This window comes from Giraffa tippelskirchi, chromosome 13 (assembly GCF_054371585.1).
Source record: "Giraffa tippelskirchi isolate mGirTip1 chromosome 13, T2T-mGirTip1v1.2.pri, whole genome shotgun sequence".
Classification (NCBI taxonomy): Eukaryota; Metazoa; Chordata; class Mammalia; order Artiodactyla; family Giraffidae; genus Giraffa; species Giraffa tippelskirchi.
This window is the reverse complement of record NC_137287.1, coordinates 78,835,853-78,856,273: the sequence shown is the minus strand read 5'-3', so window position 1 is coordinate 78,856,273 and position 20,421 is coordinate 78,835,853. Positions and strand designations below refer to the sequence as shown.

The window sequence follows — 20,421 nt, the reverse complement described above, 5'->3', positions numbered from 1 at the left end:
TAATGGGTTTTCATTTATTCATTCAACAACTATTTTTGAGTGCTATACTATGACAAGATCTGTGGTATGTTGTTACCTAATGTAATATTTTATCATTCAGTCACCAAGTAGTGTCTGACTTTTTGTGACCCCATGTACTGCAATATGGAAGACCTCCATGTCCCTCACCATCTCCCTGAGTTTGCCCAAGTTCATGACCATTGCATCGGTGATGCCATCCAACGATCTCATCCTCTGTCACCCCCTTCTCCTCCTGCCTTCAATCTTTCCCAGCATCAGGGTCTTTTCCAATAAGTCAGCTGTTTGCATCAGGTGACCAAAGTATTGGAGCTTCAGCTTCCGCATCAGTCCTTCCAATGTGTATTCAGGGTTGATTTCCTTTAAGATTGACAGGGTTAATCTCTTTGCTGTCCAAGAGATCCTCAAGCATCTTCTCCAGCAGCACCACAGTTCAAAATCATCAGTTCTTCGGTGCTCTGCTTTCTTTATGGTCCAGTTCTCATGATGTAATATTTAGTCTATAATATTTGGTATGTTAGTTACCTATATTGTATTTGCTGCTTAAAAAATTACTCCCCAAACTTGGACATGTGGTATCTGTGAGTCAAGAATCCTGGGACAACTTGACTGGATGGCTCTGTTTCAAGGTCTCTCATGAGGTTGCAGTCAGGGCTGTGTCATCTGAAGACTTGACTGGTGCTGGTGGTTCTGCTTCCAAGATGGATCACATGGCATGAGGCTGCCGGCAGGAGACCTCCATTCCTTCCCCTGTGTGAGTCTTTGTGGACTGCTTGAGTATCCTCACACCTGGGCAGCTCACCTTCCCTGGAGCGAGTGATCTGAGAGGTCTGTCTCTCATAACTCAGCCTCAGAAGTCACCCACTGCCACCTAGCTGAATCCTCTGGGTCGTATGTGTCAGTTTTGTTCATTGTGGGAGACTGTGTGCAAGGTCATGATGCCAAGAGGCAGGAATCGCTGGGGGCCAATTGGATACATTGATGAATAGAGTGGATGTGGTCCCCACCCTCAAAAACCTTTTTGACGGAAAGTGTCTCCCCAGATAGACTCCAAATAGTTACAGAAATTACTGTTTATTTACAACTGCTGTACTTTCCTATGATTCAAGAGTCCTAGGTCCTGTGAATGTGTGGGATTTTTTTGGCCGTGCTGAGTTTTCATTGCTGCACACAGGCTTTTCTCTATTTGTGGAGAGTGGGACCTACTCTTCATTACAGTGCACAAACTTCTTATTGTGGTGGCTTCTCTTGTAGCCGAGCACAGGCTCTGGGCACATGGGCTTCAGTCGTTGCAGCTCCTGGTCTCTAGAGCACAGGCTCAATAGTTGTGAATGAGAGCTTAGTTGCTCTGAAGCATGTGAGATCTTCCCAGACCAGGGATCAAACTCATGTCTGCTGCATTGGCAGGCAGATTCTTTATCACTGAGTTATGAGGGAAGCCCTGAAAATGTGTTTTATGTGAAGAATCTGACCTCATTAGCTGGGTGAGAGAAGAGTTCCCTGCAGAAGAGACACTTATGCTGATGCCTTAAAGATGAGGAGGAATTAGTCAGGTGTCTGGCAGCAGAGGGAACAGCTGTGCAAAGGCCCTGAGGCAGAAATGTGCCCAGCCCTTTCAAGGATCTGAAGAAAGCCAGTGTGTATGTAAGGGGGAGGAGGAGACAGGAGCATATCAATCCAGGGAGAAAACAGCATGAGTGACACTGGAGGCATAGAAAGAGGCCCAATTGTGTGGACTTCATGAGCTGTAAGGATTTTTCTACTTCATCCTAGGAGCAAAGGAAATTTTTTTTTCCTTTGGGTGACAGTGTGGGGTGGGAGTGTGACGTCAAATTATATGACTGGGTTTGAAATTTTTCAAAGATCTGTTTGCTTTGGAAATGGATTGGAGGTGGGAAGGAATGGAAGCAGGGAGACCCCATAGGGGGACCTTTCTAGGATAAGTTATTTGCAAAAGAGCTGTCATGTTTTTTGTTTTTTAAAGAGAGCGCAAACAACAAATGTAATATACTCTGAATTTAGGAGACACTCACCAAATGTTACCTCTCTCTTCCTCTTAAAAAACAAAGAGCTTGGGAGATTTAAAATAATGTGATATCTTCAAGACCTGCGTGTGTATGCTAAGTCACTCAGATGTATCCGACTGTGCAACTCTATGGACCGTAGCCCACCAGGCTCCTCTGTCCATGGGATTCTCCAGGCAAGAATACTGGAGTGGGTTGCCATGCCCTCTTCCAGGGGATCTTCCCGACCCAGGGATCAATCCCGAGTTGCTTATGCCTCCTGCACAGGTTTTTTTACCATTAGCACCACCTGGGAAGCCCATCTGCAAGACAACTATCTTTAAATAGTAGACAAAACCATCATCAACTGAAAGCCTCACTAGCCACCTTGCAAGCTCAGGGTCCAGAAGGAGCCTTGTCTTGGAAACAGGGAACAGGATTCAGCAGCAATTGGAACGCCTTGCTCCACTGTCAGCAGGAACCCAGACCAGCCCACAGAGAGCTCTGAATAGCATTTATGATCCTTAATCAGCAAGCATGCAGCGTTGATCTGGAAATTAATTGGATGCTCGGGTTTTTCACACACTGTGGAGAGTTAGATATTACAAAGATTTTGACAGGAATATATTTAGTAACAGCATCACTGATGCTCCATTGCATGCAGAGACCCACATCCACTTTGGGGCTCATTATATCCTGAGTGACAGTGGATGCTTAGCAAATCTGTCTTGATTATGATGATTAACCACATTGCTCAGTGTCTTTAACAGCGAGTGAGGAGCTGGACCAGAGCTGGGGTTTTCTAAACATGACCCACTCTACTGTTATTTATTTAACCATCTTTACTTAATTGACTCATTTATTAGATTGTTTTTAAGGGTCATTGTATGTTTCCACTATAATGGAAAACCTCACTTGCCATGCAAATAGGACAATCTTTAAAAACAGATACCATCCACCCATAATCCCCTGAGCATGGCCCATGGTGGGTGCATCACGCCCCAAGAACTGCTGGGCTGGGTTGGGCTTGCAGCAAAGGAACTCAGAATGAAGAGCCAGGGTCATGTGTACCCAGAGCTGTGTGAATCTGCCACACATAGCAGGTGATACAAGGAAGGGATAGAGAAGGAGAAGGGGACAGTTTCTCAAGTGTACAGAAGTGAAGATCTGTTGCAGCTCTGGGAACACTAGCTAAAAGACAGAGAGAAACGGGTCTTCTAGACTCAACTCCAGGGACCAGGACTCAGTTGTTTGGGAAGGCAGGGACAGACATGGGTGGGGGCTCAGGGTCATGTTTACTGCTGCTGAAAGTTTCCTTAGCCTTTACTTTGTTAAAAAATATTTACAAATGTACATAAATGTAGGTTTTTTTAGGGGCAAAACATTGCTTCAACTTCACACATTGCTAGTGGGAAGGTCAAATGGGACAATCCCTTTGAGAACAGGCATGATGATTTCTTACCAAGTTAAACACACACAACAGTTACCATACAACCAGCAAGCCCACCCTAAGTATTTACCCAAAAGAAAATGAAAACATATGTTCATTAAAAGACATGTATAAAAATGTTCACAGCAGCTTTATTCACCTTTGCAAAAAGTGGAAATAATTCAAATGCCCATGTGAAGGGACAAATAAAGTTGAAACATGGTCATACAATGGAATATGGTTCCACATAACCAAATGAACAAGCCACTGATGCAGACACCAATGTAGGCAAATCTCAAAAATGTTATGTCAGGTACAGACGGTAAACACGAAAAGTACATGCTCTCTGTTTCCGTTTACATCAAGTTCTAAAACAGGCAAAATTAAGATACAGAGATAGAAAGCACAAGAGTGGTTGACCGAGTCGGGTGGAGGCTTGGAGAACTTTCCAAAGAGGTGAAAATATTCTGGGTTTTGATTGCCATGATGATTACATGGGGACGTATATGGCCAAAACTCTTTGAGCTGTGTATTTAACATTACATATTTTGCTAGCGGTAAAATATACCTCAAGTTTTTAAATTAGCTATTAGCAAAAGAGTCAATGTATAAATGAGATATTACTGAAAATGTCTGGTGAATATGAGAAGAAGCCGAGGGGAAGCTGCTCGTCTCCTAGGAGATGTGCTTTTTCTCATTGGCCTCCAAGAGAGGTTGCATGCCCCACCTCCTCCCCAGGTCATCTCAGATGTGGCAGAAAGTAACATATGTCAAGACACTTGGAAATCCTCCATTCGATACACAGACTGCAAGGGGTGCAGTTTAATGATCACTAAACTCGTAGAATGGCATCACTCTGTACAGAATACTACTCAGTCGTAAAGAAAGCTGAGTGCCAAAGAACTGATGCTTTTGGACTGTGGTGTTGGAGAAGACTCTTGAGAGTCCCTTGGACTGCAAGGAGATCCAACCAGTCCATCCTAAAGGAGATCAGTCCTGGGTGTTCATTGGAAGGACTGATGCTGTAGCTGAAACTCCAATACTTTGGCCACCTGATGCGAAGAGGTGACTCATTTGAAAAGACCCTGATGCTGGGAAAAATTGAGGGCAGGAGGAGAAGGGGACGACAGAGGATGAGATGGTTGGATGGCATCACCGACTCAATGGACATGAGTTTGGGTGGACTCCGGGAGTTGGTGATGGACAGGGAGGCCTGGCGTGCTGCAGTTCATGGGGTCGCAAAGAGTTGGACACGACTGAGCGACTGAACTGAACTGAACTGAAAAGAGAACAAAATGTTGCCATATGCAGCAACGTGGATGGACCTGGAGGGCATTATGCTTAAGTGAAATAAGTCAGACAGAGAAAGACAAATATTGTATAATATTTATATGGGGAATCTAAAAAATACAACAAACTAGTGAATAAAACGAAAAAGGAGACACACAAACATAGAGAACAAACCAGTGTTTACCAGGGGCAGGTGGGAGGTATGAAGTACTGGGTATAAGACAGGCTCAAGGATGTACTGTACAACACAGGTAATACAGTAAATATTTTGTATTAACTGTAAGTGGAAAGTAACCTTTGAAATTGTAAAAAAAAAAATTTTTTTTAATTTTAAAAGAACTGCATCACTCTTGTTTTTTTTCCATATTTGCATTTTTTAATACAGATGGAGGCTTGCTTATCATAAGATTCAGGCAGTATAGAAGTGTAAATAAAATTAAACTTTAGTTCCTCTTCTCTCCCTTCTCACACCCGTCCTCTACAAAGCCTACTCACTTCTCAGTTTGGGTGATGTAACTATTTTGTGTGGATCCTTCTAGATTTCTTTCCCTCAAACTGGAATCACAGTATATCCTATCATGCAGTCCAGTGTTAATGTACCAATATCTTCTCTCCCATAGAATGGATATACTGTAATTTATTTAATCAATCCCCTAAAGAATTGTCTTTTTGACTCTCCTGTAATGTTTGCCTGTGATAAACTGTGGAATGAATATATTTCCTTGAAATAGATCTCTAAATTCTTGTGTGAATATCCCTGTATAACAAATTTCTAGAAATGAAATTTCTGGGTCAAGGAGTATATGTGATTTTAATTTTGATAAAGCTTATCAAATTATTCTCTGAAAAGACTGAATTAATTTACAGTCATCCCAAGAGGATCATTTCTTGTTTTGATCTCTATGAGAGGGAAAATAAAGTGAGGAGAATATTTTCAGTGTTGAAAGACTCTCCAATGCCCTTGAAAAACAAAGGTGATGCAGAGGTCAGCACATCCTTGTTTTCACTGCTGATTTGAAATTTCCATAACAAGGGCATAAAACACATCATTTAAACACAACTGTTAATCAGTGAGATTAATGAGAGTTGAGAGCTATGACTTGAACATTTGCTTGTTAATAGATTTAGAGATAGAAACACAGTTGCGTCAATTACAGTAGTTAATCAGAGATGAAGATGAATTGAAGGGACCCTCCTTTGCCAGCCAAACCTCAATCTAAATGCTGAGTAATGAGCTGCTGGTGGGGATGGAGCGGCCAGAACTGGACCAGCTGAGAGAAGGATGCAGCTCTCATTCCCCAAAATATTCCGTGGGTTCCCAGAAGCACAGGGCTCCATCCCACCTCGGCTCCCCAGGGAACCCCCATCTCATACAGCTCTCCCTTCAGGTGACAAACCCCTCTTGGCTGTATCCTCAAGGTGTCTTTCTTCCTTAAATGGAGTTAAACTCTTTCTGAACCCGAAAGAATATGACCCTGAAGGAAATGGAGCCTGTTCCAGTGATGAAATGCCTCATCAGGAAACACCAGAGGCAGCACTTCCGCATCTTGCCCACCCGGTCAGAGTGAATTCACGACCCACCCAGTTAATCCTGTTGGAAACAGTTCTACTGATGCTATTTATTAAATAGATAACTAGTGAGAACCGACTAGATCACTCAGGGACCTAAGTGCTCTGTGGTGACCTAAATGGGAAGGAAATGCAAAACAGAGGGGATATAAGTACACGCATGGCTGATTCACTTTGCTCTACAGCAGAAAATAACAAAACATTATAAGGCAACTAAACTTCAATCAAATAAATTTTTTAAGATAAACTAATATGAGATTGAGAATACCATATATTTTTAACAACCTTACAATAAAGAATTATTTACATATTTAAAACATAAAAAAGAATAGGGGAGAAAAAGATTTGAGAGAAACAATGGTACATTCCAAAGCTATAACTACAAGTCATATTATATACTTCACCAGGGTAAGAGCACTTCACTTATTATCGCTTAAAGTCACTCTAGTCTGGGAGCCAATTGTTATTTTTTCCAATTCACTTTTTAGTTACAGAAAATAAAATTTATTCTTTTTGGTGCACGATTCTATGAGTTTTGACAAACGCATAAAATCATGTAACCCCCACAACCATTGATAGACAGAACACTTCTATCACCCCTCAAAGCTCCCTTATGCTGCCCCTTTTTGGCCAATCCACTGCAAACCCACTCTCAGCCCGTGGCAACCACAGATCTGATCTGTTTTCTGTCCCTGTAGTTTTGTCTTCTCTAGAGAATGTCATATACAGGGACTCCTACAGTTTAAAAAAAAAAAAAGTAAGTCTTTTGAGTCTAATTGTTTTCCTGCATTTATGATCCATCCATGCACTTGTGTCTTTCAGCATTTGTTCCTTTTTATCACTGTGTAGTATTCCACTGTGTGGCTGTACCACAGTTTGTTCATCCAGTCTCCACTTGTGAGACAGTTGGATGCCTCCCAGTTTGGGCAATTATAAATCAAGTCACCATATACGTTCACATACAGGGTTTTGTACAAAACTAAGACTGCCTTTATCTTGAGATTGCTGTGTCATATGCTAACCCAACTGCTATTTAATCTCTAGAAAATATAACTATCCTGAAGGTGCAAGGAGCCTGGAAACAATTCAGTTACCTCTGGGGTGAGAATGCTCTTCTTTAGGAAAACTGCTGTCACACAGCATGGGTCTGGGGGTGGACGTCCATTCCAGCCAGGATAAAGAACCCAGGATCTGAACTCTGATGCCTGCAGTCCAGTGAGTTCAGAAAATCAATTGCCCATTCTTGTTTTAGGCCCTATGTCAAGCTAAACCAAGACACTTTCATTTCCTATCTTTTTCCCATCAACATTTGTATCTTAAAAGTTTCATTAAGATTTACACACAGATACTGGCATTTTTAACTGAATGAAATAAATTTAAATAGAAGTCAATCAACTTTTTTAATATATGCATTCCCCAAATTGGAACAGTAAATGGGAATTTATGCCATATATTCCCAGAAAGCTAAAAAAATTCTAAATCACCATAATTATACAATCATTATTATATCTCAGCTCTTAAGCATTAATTTTTGATGATTTGTCCTCAAAAAGATAAGTATTTCAAATATTTCTTTTCTGTCACAACTGAGCACAGCTGAGTTAAATCCAGTGAAGGCTCGATTGAGGCTGAAGTTTTACTGAAGTTCTGCTGTTTGCAGCACAGCTAATGATTTCTATCTTGCTTCAATTGAATTAAGTTTATGAGACCTCTATTTTTATCTCTAGCATCAGCTTATTTTATTTTTCCATTTTCCACTCATTTTTCTAAAATAATAAGGGGAAAATGCAATTAAAATATGCAAATAATGCAGCTGACAACACCATCATGGCTAAACGTGGTATGAAGTGGTATGACACTGCCTACAAAAGAAGATCTGGGAATATCAATATTTAATGTTCAAAATGCAAGAATGAAAAGGTGACTATTTAAAGGTTTAGAAGCCCTTGGATGCATAGTTGTGCTGTTTCGTCCAATTCCATAAACAAACAATCTTATTTTAATCATTTTGGTTATGTGCAGAAAATGAGCATACTCCACCTGATTAAGTGCCATGTTGTCAAATGATACTGGATCAACAAAATGATTTAGACAATTCTTGTCTTTGTGTGTGTGTGTGTCCATTCATGTCTGACTCTGCGACCCCATGGGCTGTAGCCTGCCAGGCTCCTCTGTCCATGGGATTTCCCAGGCAAGAATATTGCAATGTGTTGCCATTTCCTTCTCCCGAGAATCTCCCTGACCCAAGGATCGAATCCAGGTCTCCTGCATTGCAAGTGGATTCTTTAATTGCTGCACCACCTGGGAAGCCCTCTTGTCTTTAGTTCATTCACTTATTCAACATGTAATGAATGTCCGCTCTTTGTCCACTAGCACCAAAAGAACCCACCTCCTTGAACCACTTACAGTGAACTGGAAGGGATGGCAAGTGAGATGAGGGCTGTGGAGGGACTTCCATCCACAGCAGAGTGTCATGTAGGGGGGGATCTCTCTCTAAATGAGGTGACATCTGAGCTGACTCAGTGAGCACAAGTGAGGGAAGAGAGAGTTCCAGTCATGATCAGCATGGAGTTCAGTCACGGATGGAGAAGTTGACACTAGAGCCATGTGTGAGCTTCTAGGGCTACTGTAAAAACACCACCAACTGAGAGAACCGCATTGGAGGTTCTGGAGGCTGGAAGTCCAAAATTAAGCTGCCAGCAGGGCTGGTCCTTCTGGAATGTCTGAAGGAGAGTCTGTCCCCAGCCTCGCTCCTGGTTTCCAGTGGTTGTGGGCAGCCCTTAATTGAGAGACTCATCATTTCAGCATCATGGGGGCGCATCTAACCCTGTCATTCTCTTCCGTGTGTGTGTGTGTATGTGTCACAGTCTCTACACTGACCTTCTTATCAGGACACCAGTCTTGGGACTTAGGGTCCACCTTAATCTAGCTCGACCTCATTTAACTTCTTTACATCTGCCAAGACCCTATTTCTAAATAAAGTCACATTCACATGGGACATCCAAAGTGCTCAGTCTCATAATTTTTTCTTTTTATCATAGAAAACAGTTGTAGATGCTAGGCACTACAGAAAGGAATGTGACTTTATTTGGAAATAGTGGAGATGGGGGGTTAGGTTTTCCACACCCGAGTTATGACTTCAGCATAGCTTTTTGGGAGAGGCTTCCCTGGTGGCTCAGACAGTAAAGAGTCTGCCTGCAATGCAGGAGACCTGGGTTCCATCCCTGGGTCGGGAAGATCCCCCCTAGAAAATGGAATAGCAACCCACTCCAGTATTTTTGCCTGGAGAATTCATGGACAAAGGAGCCCGACAGGCTACAGTCCGTGGGGTTACAAAGAGTCGGACACAACTGAACAGTTAACACTACCTTTTTGGGAGACATGCTTAACTCACAAGGAGGGCTCTGCAAACTACAGCCCACCCACTCCTTTTGATTGCTGCTGTTTGTAAATAAGGTTTATGGGGACACAGCCACACCTACCAGTTTACACACCACTGAGGGAGCCCTGCCCCTTCAAAGGCAGAGGTGGGTCTTTGGCACAGAGACCATAAGGCCTAAAACGCTTATCACCTGGTCCTTCCAGGAGGTTGGTGACTCCTGAGCTAGAGAGAAACTGGTAAAGCACTGATCATGATCTGCCTTGGGGGTGAAACTAAGGAGTGAAAACTTGACTCCCAAAACTCTGGGAGATGCAGTCAGTCTTGATAGGAAGTGTGCAAAATGAGACGGAGACATAGCAAGAAGAAAGTGGAGTGGGCAAGGGGTTTGCAGGCCCTGACGAGACTGCTGGGTGATTAGAGGAGGAGAGAGGGAGGGGACAGGCAGCAGAAGGCGGAGAATGAAATGAGGGCTTTGTGATTTCAACAGAGTCACTGTTCTAGGTTATGACAAGATGAAGGAAGGTGCTGGGGTGAAATCGAAGGGGAGTTGTTGGAGCTGGGGGGAGAGGCCATGGGACTGGAAGGCCAGGAGGCCACATGAGCACCCCCATGGTTCTTAGAAATGCCAGCAACAGGGATGGTCAGAGGAACATGAGTCAAGGGCATGTTGTCCTCAAAAGGACCAGCGCAGAGTATTTTCTTTCCAAGGGACCAGTGTCCACAATTCAACTGCAGCAACCCCTGTGCACAGACTGCGTGATTAACATGGAGTGTGCTGTTCCACCCTTGTAGCAACTTCACAAATGTATGTGCACAGATGCCGAATGAAGGCTGGGATCACTTTTCCATAGCTTATGAATTATGAAGTTGGATTCACATCACAAATGCTGTCAAAGTTTTTTGGTTTCAAAACCAATTAAAATGATGAATAGCTGTGAAAGGAACCACAAGCACATTTAATCTTTCTCCAGAACAGTTGGGGATCTGTCCTTTTTGTGTGTGTGTCACATTTCACATCAACTGGGAACATAAACCTGGTCTCATTCAAAGGTAAGATTCAAACAACATCTTCATGAAAGGGAACAGATCCGCTTGGCCTTTTTCTCAGCCATAAACACTGAGATTCTTGCAACATGCCACGTCGCCCTTTCTGCTTATCTCCCAAGGTCACAGTGCTCTCTTTCCATCTCCTCCTCTTAGCAAAGTTATCCTAAAAAGAATCACCAAAGCAGAGATTACCTGTTTCGAAGCAAAAAAAGACAAGCAAGAAGGTTGCTGACAAGCTTTTGAGTTTGATTTATTGTGGATTTGAAGCTGTGTAACAGTGCAGAGTCCTTGCGTCCCCATGCCTCATCTCTCTACCATTTCATGTGTCTGAGGTCTTAATGCTCCCACTCAGCTCCAAGGGCTCTGGGACAAACAAAGTGCTAAGTCTCATAATTTTTTTCTTTACTTTTCATCATGAGAAAGAGCTGTTGATGCCATGTACTACAGAAAGGAGAGGATGAGTCTGAGTCAGAAGACTTAACTTTTAACACTAACTCAACCACTTCTAGCTGAAAACCTTGAGCAAATTACATGACCTCACTGAGCCTCAGTTTTCTCATTTGTAAAATAGAGCTTACAATTCTCAGTTCTCAAAACTGTTGTGAGGCAACAACCAGGTCCTACTGTACAGCTCAGGGAACTATATTCAATACCCTGATAAACCATAATGGAAAAGAATATGAAAGAGAATATATATACACATATAACTGAGTCACTCTGCTGTATAGCAGAAATTAACACAACATTGTAAATCAACTATTCTTCAACAAAAATTTATCGAAAAAGAAATAAACTTCCCAAGTGGTGCTAGTGGTAAAGAATCTTTGCCAATGCAGGAGATGCAAAAAACACGGGTTCGATCCCTGGATCAGGAAGATCCTCTGGAGGAAGGTATGACAACACACTCCAGTGTTTTTGCCTGGAGAATCCTATAGACAGAGGAGCTTGGTGGGTTACAGTCCCCAGGGTCTCAAAGAGCCAGACATGTGCGCGCGCGCATCTGAGGCTCAACTGAGTTCAATTTGTGTTGAGTTATACACTCCTTAATTTATATATAAAACTGACGTGTGATGTGTAATAGCAACAGATGCCTGTGTGATATAGCCATTATTCATAGAGCTATGCTTCTGACAGAAGGAAAAATATTGTGTAAGTGTATTTAAGACAAAGTCTCCAATAAATAATATTTGGACAGAACAACTCCTTCGAAGAGGTGACTCAGCTATCAGTGAACTCATCTCTGCTATTTTTAGGGCTGGAAAAGGAGAGGCTGATGGTGCTGAAGTTGTGTAACCAGTCGCACAGGGTGGCTTCTCAAACGTGGTGGCCTTGACCTCGGTGGCCTTTCACAAGGGAAGTGGGGCGGCAGCCATGAGCATCTCGGCAGCTCCGTAGAGCCCTGGTCTGAGGAGGAGACGGAGACACAAATTGCCTTGTACCTCACCCCCGCGACAGTGCTGAGTTAGACCCCGGCAGCTACATTATCTCCCAATTCCCTTTCCCAAACCGTGTCTCTGTCTGATTTTTAGGGTGGCTGTCATGAGCCCTTGACAGCACACTCAGTCTTTGTGGAACTGAGCAAACGGGTTTGAACCGCCTTTAGCCAGACGCTGCCAGCCCTTCAACCTCCCCCCCGGGAAGGTGGTGAGAGCAGGTGTGGGTGCTAAGTCGCTTCAGTCATGTCCGACTCTATTCGACCCCATGAACTGTAGCCTGCCGGGCTCCTCTATCCGTGGGATTTCCCAGGCAAGAATATTGGAGTGGGTTGCCATGCCCTCCTCCAGGGGATCTTCCAGATCCAGGGCTCGAACCCTTGGCTCTTAGGTCTCCTACATTGGCAGGCAGATTCTTTACCACTAGTTTCCCACCTGGGAAGCCATGAGAACAGCTACATGAGCCCAACTGTTGGCTGCCCCTTTCTGTCCCAGAACCTGACTGCTCTCCTTATCCTCTTAGGGTATCATTACTGTTAAATTCAGCTGCCTTTCTCAAACCCATCAAAGAAAACCATCTTTTCATTGCACCTGAAATTAGCCATTGCTTCTGCGGCTGCCTCTCCTGAAGTGTAAAGTCTCCCAGCATGGCCCAGAGCTGCTTTATCCATCTCACTCAAGGTCACCTTCGTCACTGTGGGGCACAGAGACCTCAGCAGTAAAGGCCATGGGGGAACCCAGCAGGGCTGGCCCACAGCTGGGAGGACTGGCTGGTGCTAGGGTCCTTGCCTGAGTGAAACCAGTAAGGAGCTCAGATGAGCTTCGAGCCGCATCCAAGCACAGATTGGACTGTGAGGCCAAGCAAATACCAAGCACAGAATCTCTGCACCCCTGTGGTTATCTATGTGTGCCCTCTTTTTTACTAAATCCAAATTAGATATTACAACACTGTTCATGTTAGCTTGTTTATACCATGTATTAGAATCCAGCAAACACATATCATTTCTTTTCAGAAACAGAGGCAGGGCGTACAGATAAGCATGCATTGTGATATAAACACATTTTTTAAGGTTTTTAACTCCTATTTGCTGTTCAGGAAGCTTAGCATTTAGTTTGTCTGTAATTGGGTATGTTTTTTAAGTTTTGACAGGAACTGTATTTTAAGCAGCAGGAGGCAAAAGTAATTCAAATGTTAATGTTAATATTCATCAAAATTCATCTAACAGCAGGAGACCCTTCACTCTGAACTCATTCTTTCTTGCAAAATCAACCACCGCCCTCAAGAGCTCTCACCTACCAAAGGCACCAAGAGTCCAAAAATGTGATGCATCCCAGCCACACACTTCATCTTGCTTCTTTCGTTTTCTTTGGTTCATCAGGTCCTTCCTTCGGAACCAAAGGAATCCATAGCAACAACTCTGTTCTTAGAACTGATCTTCTCCATAGGAAGGACTTCAGTCTAGATGCCAAGAGGCTTCTGATGCTCCCAAATCCTACCTTTCAATCTCTGCTATTAGGGACTGAGAGCTGTAGCATTTTCCAATGTCCATTCTCTTTTGTTAAAGCAAATTATATTGGGAAGGGCCATGTACCATACTTATCCATACTGAGGTCTGAATGGTTTATCAAATTCAGTTTCTTTCTGTTGTAGAATTTAGGCAGAAGAGGCAGGAAGGAAAGCAGGAGAAGATTCTAACAAAGAAATTATGGATATATTTATTAAGGGGGATGAATGGGCCAAAGGCAAACATGTCCCTATGCAAGTATTTTGTAAACAAAAGAATCAATGTGCACACATGAATTCCCCAAAGATCCTGCTAAAATGCAGATTCAGATTGTGTCAGTCTGGGGTGCTGCTTGAAGCCCTGCAATTCTAACACATTATCTGATGATATCAGTACTTCTGGTCCACAGACGGCACTTTACGCAGCTGGGAGGCAGGAGCTAGAATGGTGAACAAGGTGTCAGCTCAGTGGTTCTCCATCTTGGCTCAACAGAATCATCTGATGAACTTTTAACATTTTTTTTTAACTACCGGTGCCTGAGCCACACCCAACATCAATTAACTAAAAATCTAGGGATCACTCAAGTATTTATATTCCTGAAAGCTCCCCAAGCTATTCTGTTGAGCAGCCTGAGTTGAGAACCACTGTTAGCTGATAAGTTCACTGGACCCTCAGCTCCTGAGGGCTAAAGGCAAGATACCCCAGTCAAGGGCATCTTCCTCCCCAATGGGAGCTTGCTATCACACAATGCCTGGCAAGTGGTTCAGTCAGTTCAGTTCAGTCGCTCAGTTGTGTCCGACTCTTTGTGACCCCATGGATTGCAGCACACCAGGCCTCCCTGTCCATAACCAACTCCTGGAGTTGACTCAAACTCATGTCCATTGAGTCAGTGATGCCATCCAACCATCTCATCCTCTGTCGTCCCCTTCTCCTCCTGCCTTCATTCTTTCCCAGCATCAGAGTCTTTTCAAAAGAGTCAGTTCTTCACACCAGGTGGCCAAAGTAATGGAGTTTCAGCTTTAGCTTCAGTCCTTCCAGTGAATCTTTCCTTTTCCAATGAATGATTTCCTTTAGGATGGACTGGTTGGATTTCCTTGCAGTCCAAGGGACTCTCAAGAGTCTTCTCCAACACAATTCAAAAGCATCAATTCTTTGGTGCTCAGCTTTCTATATAGTCCAACTCTCACATCCATACATGACTACTAGAAAAACCATAGCCTTGACTAGATGGACCTTTGTTGGCAATGTATGTCTCCGCTTTTTAGTATGCTGTCTAGGTTGGTCATAACTTTCCTTCCAAGGAGTAAGTGTCTTTTAATTTCATGGCTGTAGTCACCACCTGCAGTGATTTTGAAGCCCAGAAAAATAAAGTCAGCCACTGTTGCCACTGTTTCCACTGTTTCCCCATCTATTTGCCATGAAGTGGTGGGACCAGATGCCATGATCTTAGTTTTCTGAATGTTGAGCTTTAAGCCAAATTTTTCACTCACCTCTTTCACTTTCATCAAGAGGCTCTTTAGTTCTTCTTTGCTTTCTGCCATAAGGGTTGTGTCATCGCATATCTGAGGTTATTGATATTTCTCCCAGCAATCTTGATTCCAGCTTGTGCTTCATCCAGCCCAGCGTTTCTCATGATGTCCTCTGCATATAAGTTAAATAAGCAGTGTGACAATATAAATAAGCAGGGTGGCAAGCAGTTGGTACTCAATAAACATGAGCATGTCCCATGAAAAAATAAATGACCAACTGAATGCATGGATGACTGAAAACCTTTGAAGGCCAACAGTCTACAGAATGTCAAGGATTGAATTCTCATTGAAATGACAATTGACAGGGCTGAAATTTGAAAACAGGAAGTTTTTTCCATGGCTCCTTCAAATACCCCAAACAGATACTCAATTGTCTGGCCACTCCTAAGGATGACTCCGCTGACAACTGGAGAAGTCCAAGCCATAAATATCACCTTTGCTTTATTCCAGTGTTTCCTAACCATCCACCAGTCATAACACACTTTCACAATTTTTTGCTCTCAGTGCTATTATTTACCTAGTTTTCTTCCTTAAATTGACTCACTTTTTTCACAAATGGATGTATTTTAAAGGGAAACTATAAATCACTATTTCAAATATATAGAAAAACAACCAATATCCCTCAACATAAATAGAAGTACCTGTCAAAATAAATACAGTGAGAGCAACTCAAGAAGGATGCTGCTGCCTGCCAACGCTTGCCTCTGTCAGATAAGAAGATGGATTAGCCAGGAATAGGATGATATTAAAGACACAGGCGCTGTTCATGGAGACTTGTCACTGGCGTGGTAAGAAGGATTGAAGGAGTGTTTTGCAAGGAGTCACAGTCAAATTCTGCAATGCCATGTTAGCAAAGCCTCCGTGCACAAGCATCTCAAAGAATACCGATCTCAGCCAATGATATTCAAGTTGAGCCCAGGAATCCAAGGGCCACCAACTAGTGCTGAAGAGGCTCTGGGGGATAAAAGGAAGTATTTCCAAGATTTCAGTTTCTGGGGAATCCAGTCATCAATGTGATTTGTCTGTACATAGGGTGATGTTTGTTTTCCTGCTTCTAAGAGGAACAATATAATCAACAGAGAAATTCAAAACAAGTTGGACCTTGCTGTCAAAATCAGGGGAATTATCTTTCTCTTTGAAGATATATTTGTTGGCTTAAGGCCTTGGATAAGAAAAATTCACTAAATAAAATCATGCTGTTATCAAATGAACGGATCAGACAATGTAGCTCTCTAGTGAGGGGTGTCCCAGGGTGGGGGTTAAATTGTTATCTCAGTTCATACACTTGGATTTGGACAGGTTGACCCATTGACATTTTAGGGAACAAACCCACTAAATGATTCATTTTTATCTGTGGGTTGTTTTTCTTTTAAACAACACATGGAGAATGTGACATTATGATTCTAATGCAGAGGCAAGACAGAGAAGTTAGCAGGGAGACCTCCGGAACCAGGCTGCCTGATCTAAGTCCCTGCTCTGCCCCCTTTCCATCTGTGTGACCTCAGGTGAAATACTCAACCTCTCCGTGCCTCACCCAGTCTCCTTGCTCAGAGGATATGAGTGGTAACAAGGGTACCACCACGTGAGGACATCACAGGAAGAGTAAAGAATCTGAAAGAGTCCTTTGCACAAAATAAGCACTCAACATGTGTTATCTTTTTCTTATTACCTTCGTATTGTTATTATTATGCCCAAAAATACACAGAACAATAGGTTATGCAATGAAATATGTCTTCTACCCCAGACCCTGTGCCTCCCTCTAGACACAAAACAGAATAAAAAAGCTTTTATCTATCTTTATTTATGCATTTATTATCAAGTATATTTTTCCTCTTCTATGCTCATGGGGGCTCACCACACACTCTTTTCTACACATTGCCTTTTTCACTTAACATATCATGGGAAGGAATGATACCTTGCAGGTCATTTCTCTTGTTCTTTGCTGGAATTGCAGTTTTGCATTGTGTGGCTGCACCATCACTGATGTAGGTCATCCCTCATGTGGGACACAAGCCATTTCTGGTTTTTCACTTTTACAATCATGCTGCCATGAACACACTTAAAAATTCAAATCTTTCATATACATACAAGTATACCGTTAGGGTATATACATCAGGGGCTTTTCTGATAGCTCAGTTGGTAAAGAATCTGCCTGCAATGTGGGAGACCCCAGTTTGATTCCTGGGTCAGGAAGATCTGCTGGAGAAAGGATAGGCTACCCACTCCAGTATTCTTGGGCTTCCCTTGTGGCTCAGCTGGTAAAGAATCCACCTGCACTGCAGGAGACCCTGGTTTGATTTCTGGGTTGGGAAGATCCCCTGGAGAAGGGAAAGGCTACCCATTCCAGTATTCTGGCCTGGAGAGTTCCATGGACTACAGTCCATGGGGTCACAAAGAGTCAGACACTACTGAGCAACTTTCACTTCACTTCACTTCATACCATTAGGATAGATTCTTTTTTTTTAATTAATTAACTTATTTATTTTAATTGGAGGCTAATTACTTTACAATATTGTAGTGGTTTTTGCCATACATTGACCTAAATCCCTGGTGATGGACAGAGAGGCCTGGCATGCTGCGATTCATGGGGTCGCAAAGAGTCGGACACAACTGAGCAAGTGAACTGAACTGAACTTAACTGACCTGAATCAGCCATGGGTGTACATGTGTCCCCCATCCTGAACCCCCCTCCCACCTCTCTCCCCATCCCATTCCTAAGGGTCATCCCAGTACACTGGCCCTGAGCACCCTGTCTCATGCATCGAACCTGGACTGGTGATCTATTTCACATATGGTAATATACACATTTCAGTGCTATTATCTCAAATCATTCCACCCTCACCTTCTCCCACAGAGTCCAACAATCTGTTCTTTATCTCTGTGTCTCTTTTGCTGTCTCACGTATAGAGTCATCTTTCTAAATTAGGATAGATTCTTACAGGTAGGATTCCTGGATCAAAAAGTCTGTGCATCTTTTATTCTGATAGAAATTGCCAATTTCTCTTCAAAAAGATTATACCCATTTGCATACCACCTACCAAGGTACACAAGTGTGTCTTTCTTCTCATATTCAGGAGTATTTTAAATGCATAAGATAAAATCCATAGGATAATAAAGGAAAAGCAATTATACTGAAACAGTTATCAAAAGATTTAAAATACACTTTTGTGACATGGTAATGTGTATCTTTCTTTATATACGCACTATATTTAAAAAACAATCTAGTGCCAGGTAGGAGTGAGTAGAAAAGATATTTCAGCAAATCTACAACAGTTATAACCTGGTAGGAAGGTACATATTGGGGACAAACTTGCAGGTCCTGCGAGTAATACTGTGACTCACAGTCTGCACCCACAATTGAAGGAAAGACTAAATTTGAGTTGGCAGCTGGTGAAAAAAAAAGATATAGATTTTTTCCAAACAAGTGTTGGACCCTGGGCAGAGTCAGCTCTTGGAGATTAATTCCAATGAGTGGCAGCTTCTCCTCTCCTTCTTCTCCTCGGGTCAGCCCCAGGAATTCTCACTTTTAGGGAGCTATTAAAATTCATGTGTGGAAACTAGCCTCAATCTAGCCTGAGACAGGCTTCATAGACTTTTTAAAGCATTGCTGCTGCTGCTAAGTCGCTTCAGTCGTGTCCGACTCTGTGCGACCCCATAGATGGCAGCCCACCAGGCTCCACCGTCCCTGGGATTCTCCAGGCAAGAACACTGGAGTGGGTTGCCATTTCCTTCTCCAATGCATCAAAGTGAAAAGTGAAAGTGAAGTCGCTCAGTCATGTCCGACTCTTCACGACCCCATGGACTGCAGCCTACCAGGCTCCTCCGTCCGTGGGATTTTCCAGGCAAGAGTGCTGGAGTGGGGTGCCATTGCCTTCTCCGTCTAAAGCATTGAGAGGAGAGAAAGAAGGCATGAGTAGGCAGAGACACTGCTGAAGGACCATCCAGAGGTGCTGCCTTGAGTGTGTCTTAGAGATAGTAACAGACCCACTTTTGCCATCAGTATATCTGCTCCCCTACCCTACAGAGTTTTGGAGCATATTAAATAAAGTAAGAGAACTTAAAGTCCTTTGAAAAACTTAAAGACACTCTATGAACTTAGGGCAGGGAAGGGAATGGCACCCCACTCCAGTACTCTTGCCTGGAAAATCCCGTGGACAGAGGAGCCTGGTAGGCTGCAGTCCATGGGGTCGCTAACAGTCGGACATGACAGAGCGACTTGACTTTCACTTTTCACTTTCATGCATTGGAGAAGGACATGGCAACCCACTCCAGTGTTCCTGCCTGGAGAATCCCAGGGACGGTGTAGCCTGGTGGGCTGCCGTCTATGGGGTCGCACAGAGTTGGACACGATTGAAACAACTTAGCAGCAGCAGCAGCATGAACTTAGGGTGCTGTGTTAACCATTAGGAATTAATATTATGATTATCTCCTCTCATGTTTAGTGCGGGCTTCCCTGGTAGTTCAGTTGGTAAAGAATATGCCTGCAATGCAGGAGACCCCAGTTCAATTTCTGGGTCGGGAAGATCCCCTGGAGAAGGGATAGGCTATCCACTCCACCATTCTTGGGCTTCCCTGGTGGCTCAGATGGTTAAGAATCCTCCTGCAGTGCAGGAGACCTGGGTTCAATCTCTGGGTTGGGAAGATTCCCTGGAGAAGGGCATGGCAACCGCCTCCAGTATTCTTGCCTGGAGAATCCCCATGGACAGAGGGGACAACTAGACTGAATGACTAGACAACTTAGACTGAACAACTAAGCACAGCACAGCACAACATATTTGGTGGCCAGAACCTCCCTTACATCTGCCGATAGGAGTAACATTAGGGGGACTTCCCTAGTGATTCAGTGGTTAAGACTCCACACTCCCGACACAGGGGGCCCAGGTTCAAGCCCTGGTCGAGGAGCTAGGTCTTGCATGAACTACGATCCACCGCAGCCAAATAAATAAATAATTAAAAAAAAATTTTTAAGAGTGACATTAGGACCAAAGGATGGAACTGCACAGCTTTGGAAACTAAAAAGCACAACGGTCCAGATGTGGCTTGGACCTACATTCCTCTTACCTGGAGCATAGTCCATGCCATGTTAATTCACTTCAGTTGTGTCCAACTCTTTGTGACCCCATGGACTGTGGCCCACCAGGCTCCTCCTTCCATGGAATTCTCCAAGCAAGAATACTGGAGTGGGTTGCCATCTCCTGCTCCAGTGCATAATCCAC

At 43.3% G+C, this 20,421-nt stretch overlaps 1 protein-coding gene and 1 long non-coding RNA gene across 4 annotated transcripts in view; one reads left to right on the top strand and one right to left on the bottom strand.

Moving 5' to 3' along the window:
• The window catches only part of PCSK2 (proprotein convertase subtilisin/kexin type 2), a 237,542-nt gene that overhangs the window by 160,483 nt on the left and 56,638 nt on the right, over positions 1–20,421 (top strand). The gene's annotated exons all lie outside the window — the stretch shown is intronic.
• LOC145531454 (uncharacterized) lies at positions 10,627–13,534 on the bottom strand. The gene is made up of 2 exons (XR_014072459.1): positions 13,469–13,534; positions 10,627–10,930 (listed from the first exon to the last, which is right to left on the bottom strand). It is a non-coding gene; the product is annotated as an uncharacterized LOC145531454 (long non-coding RNA).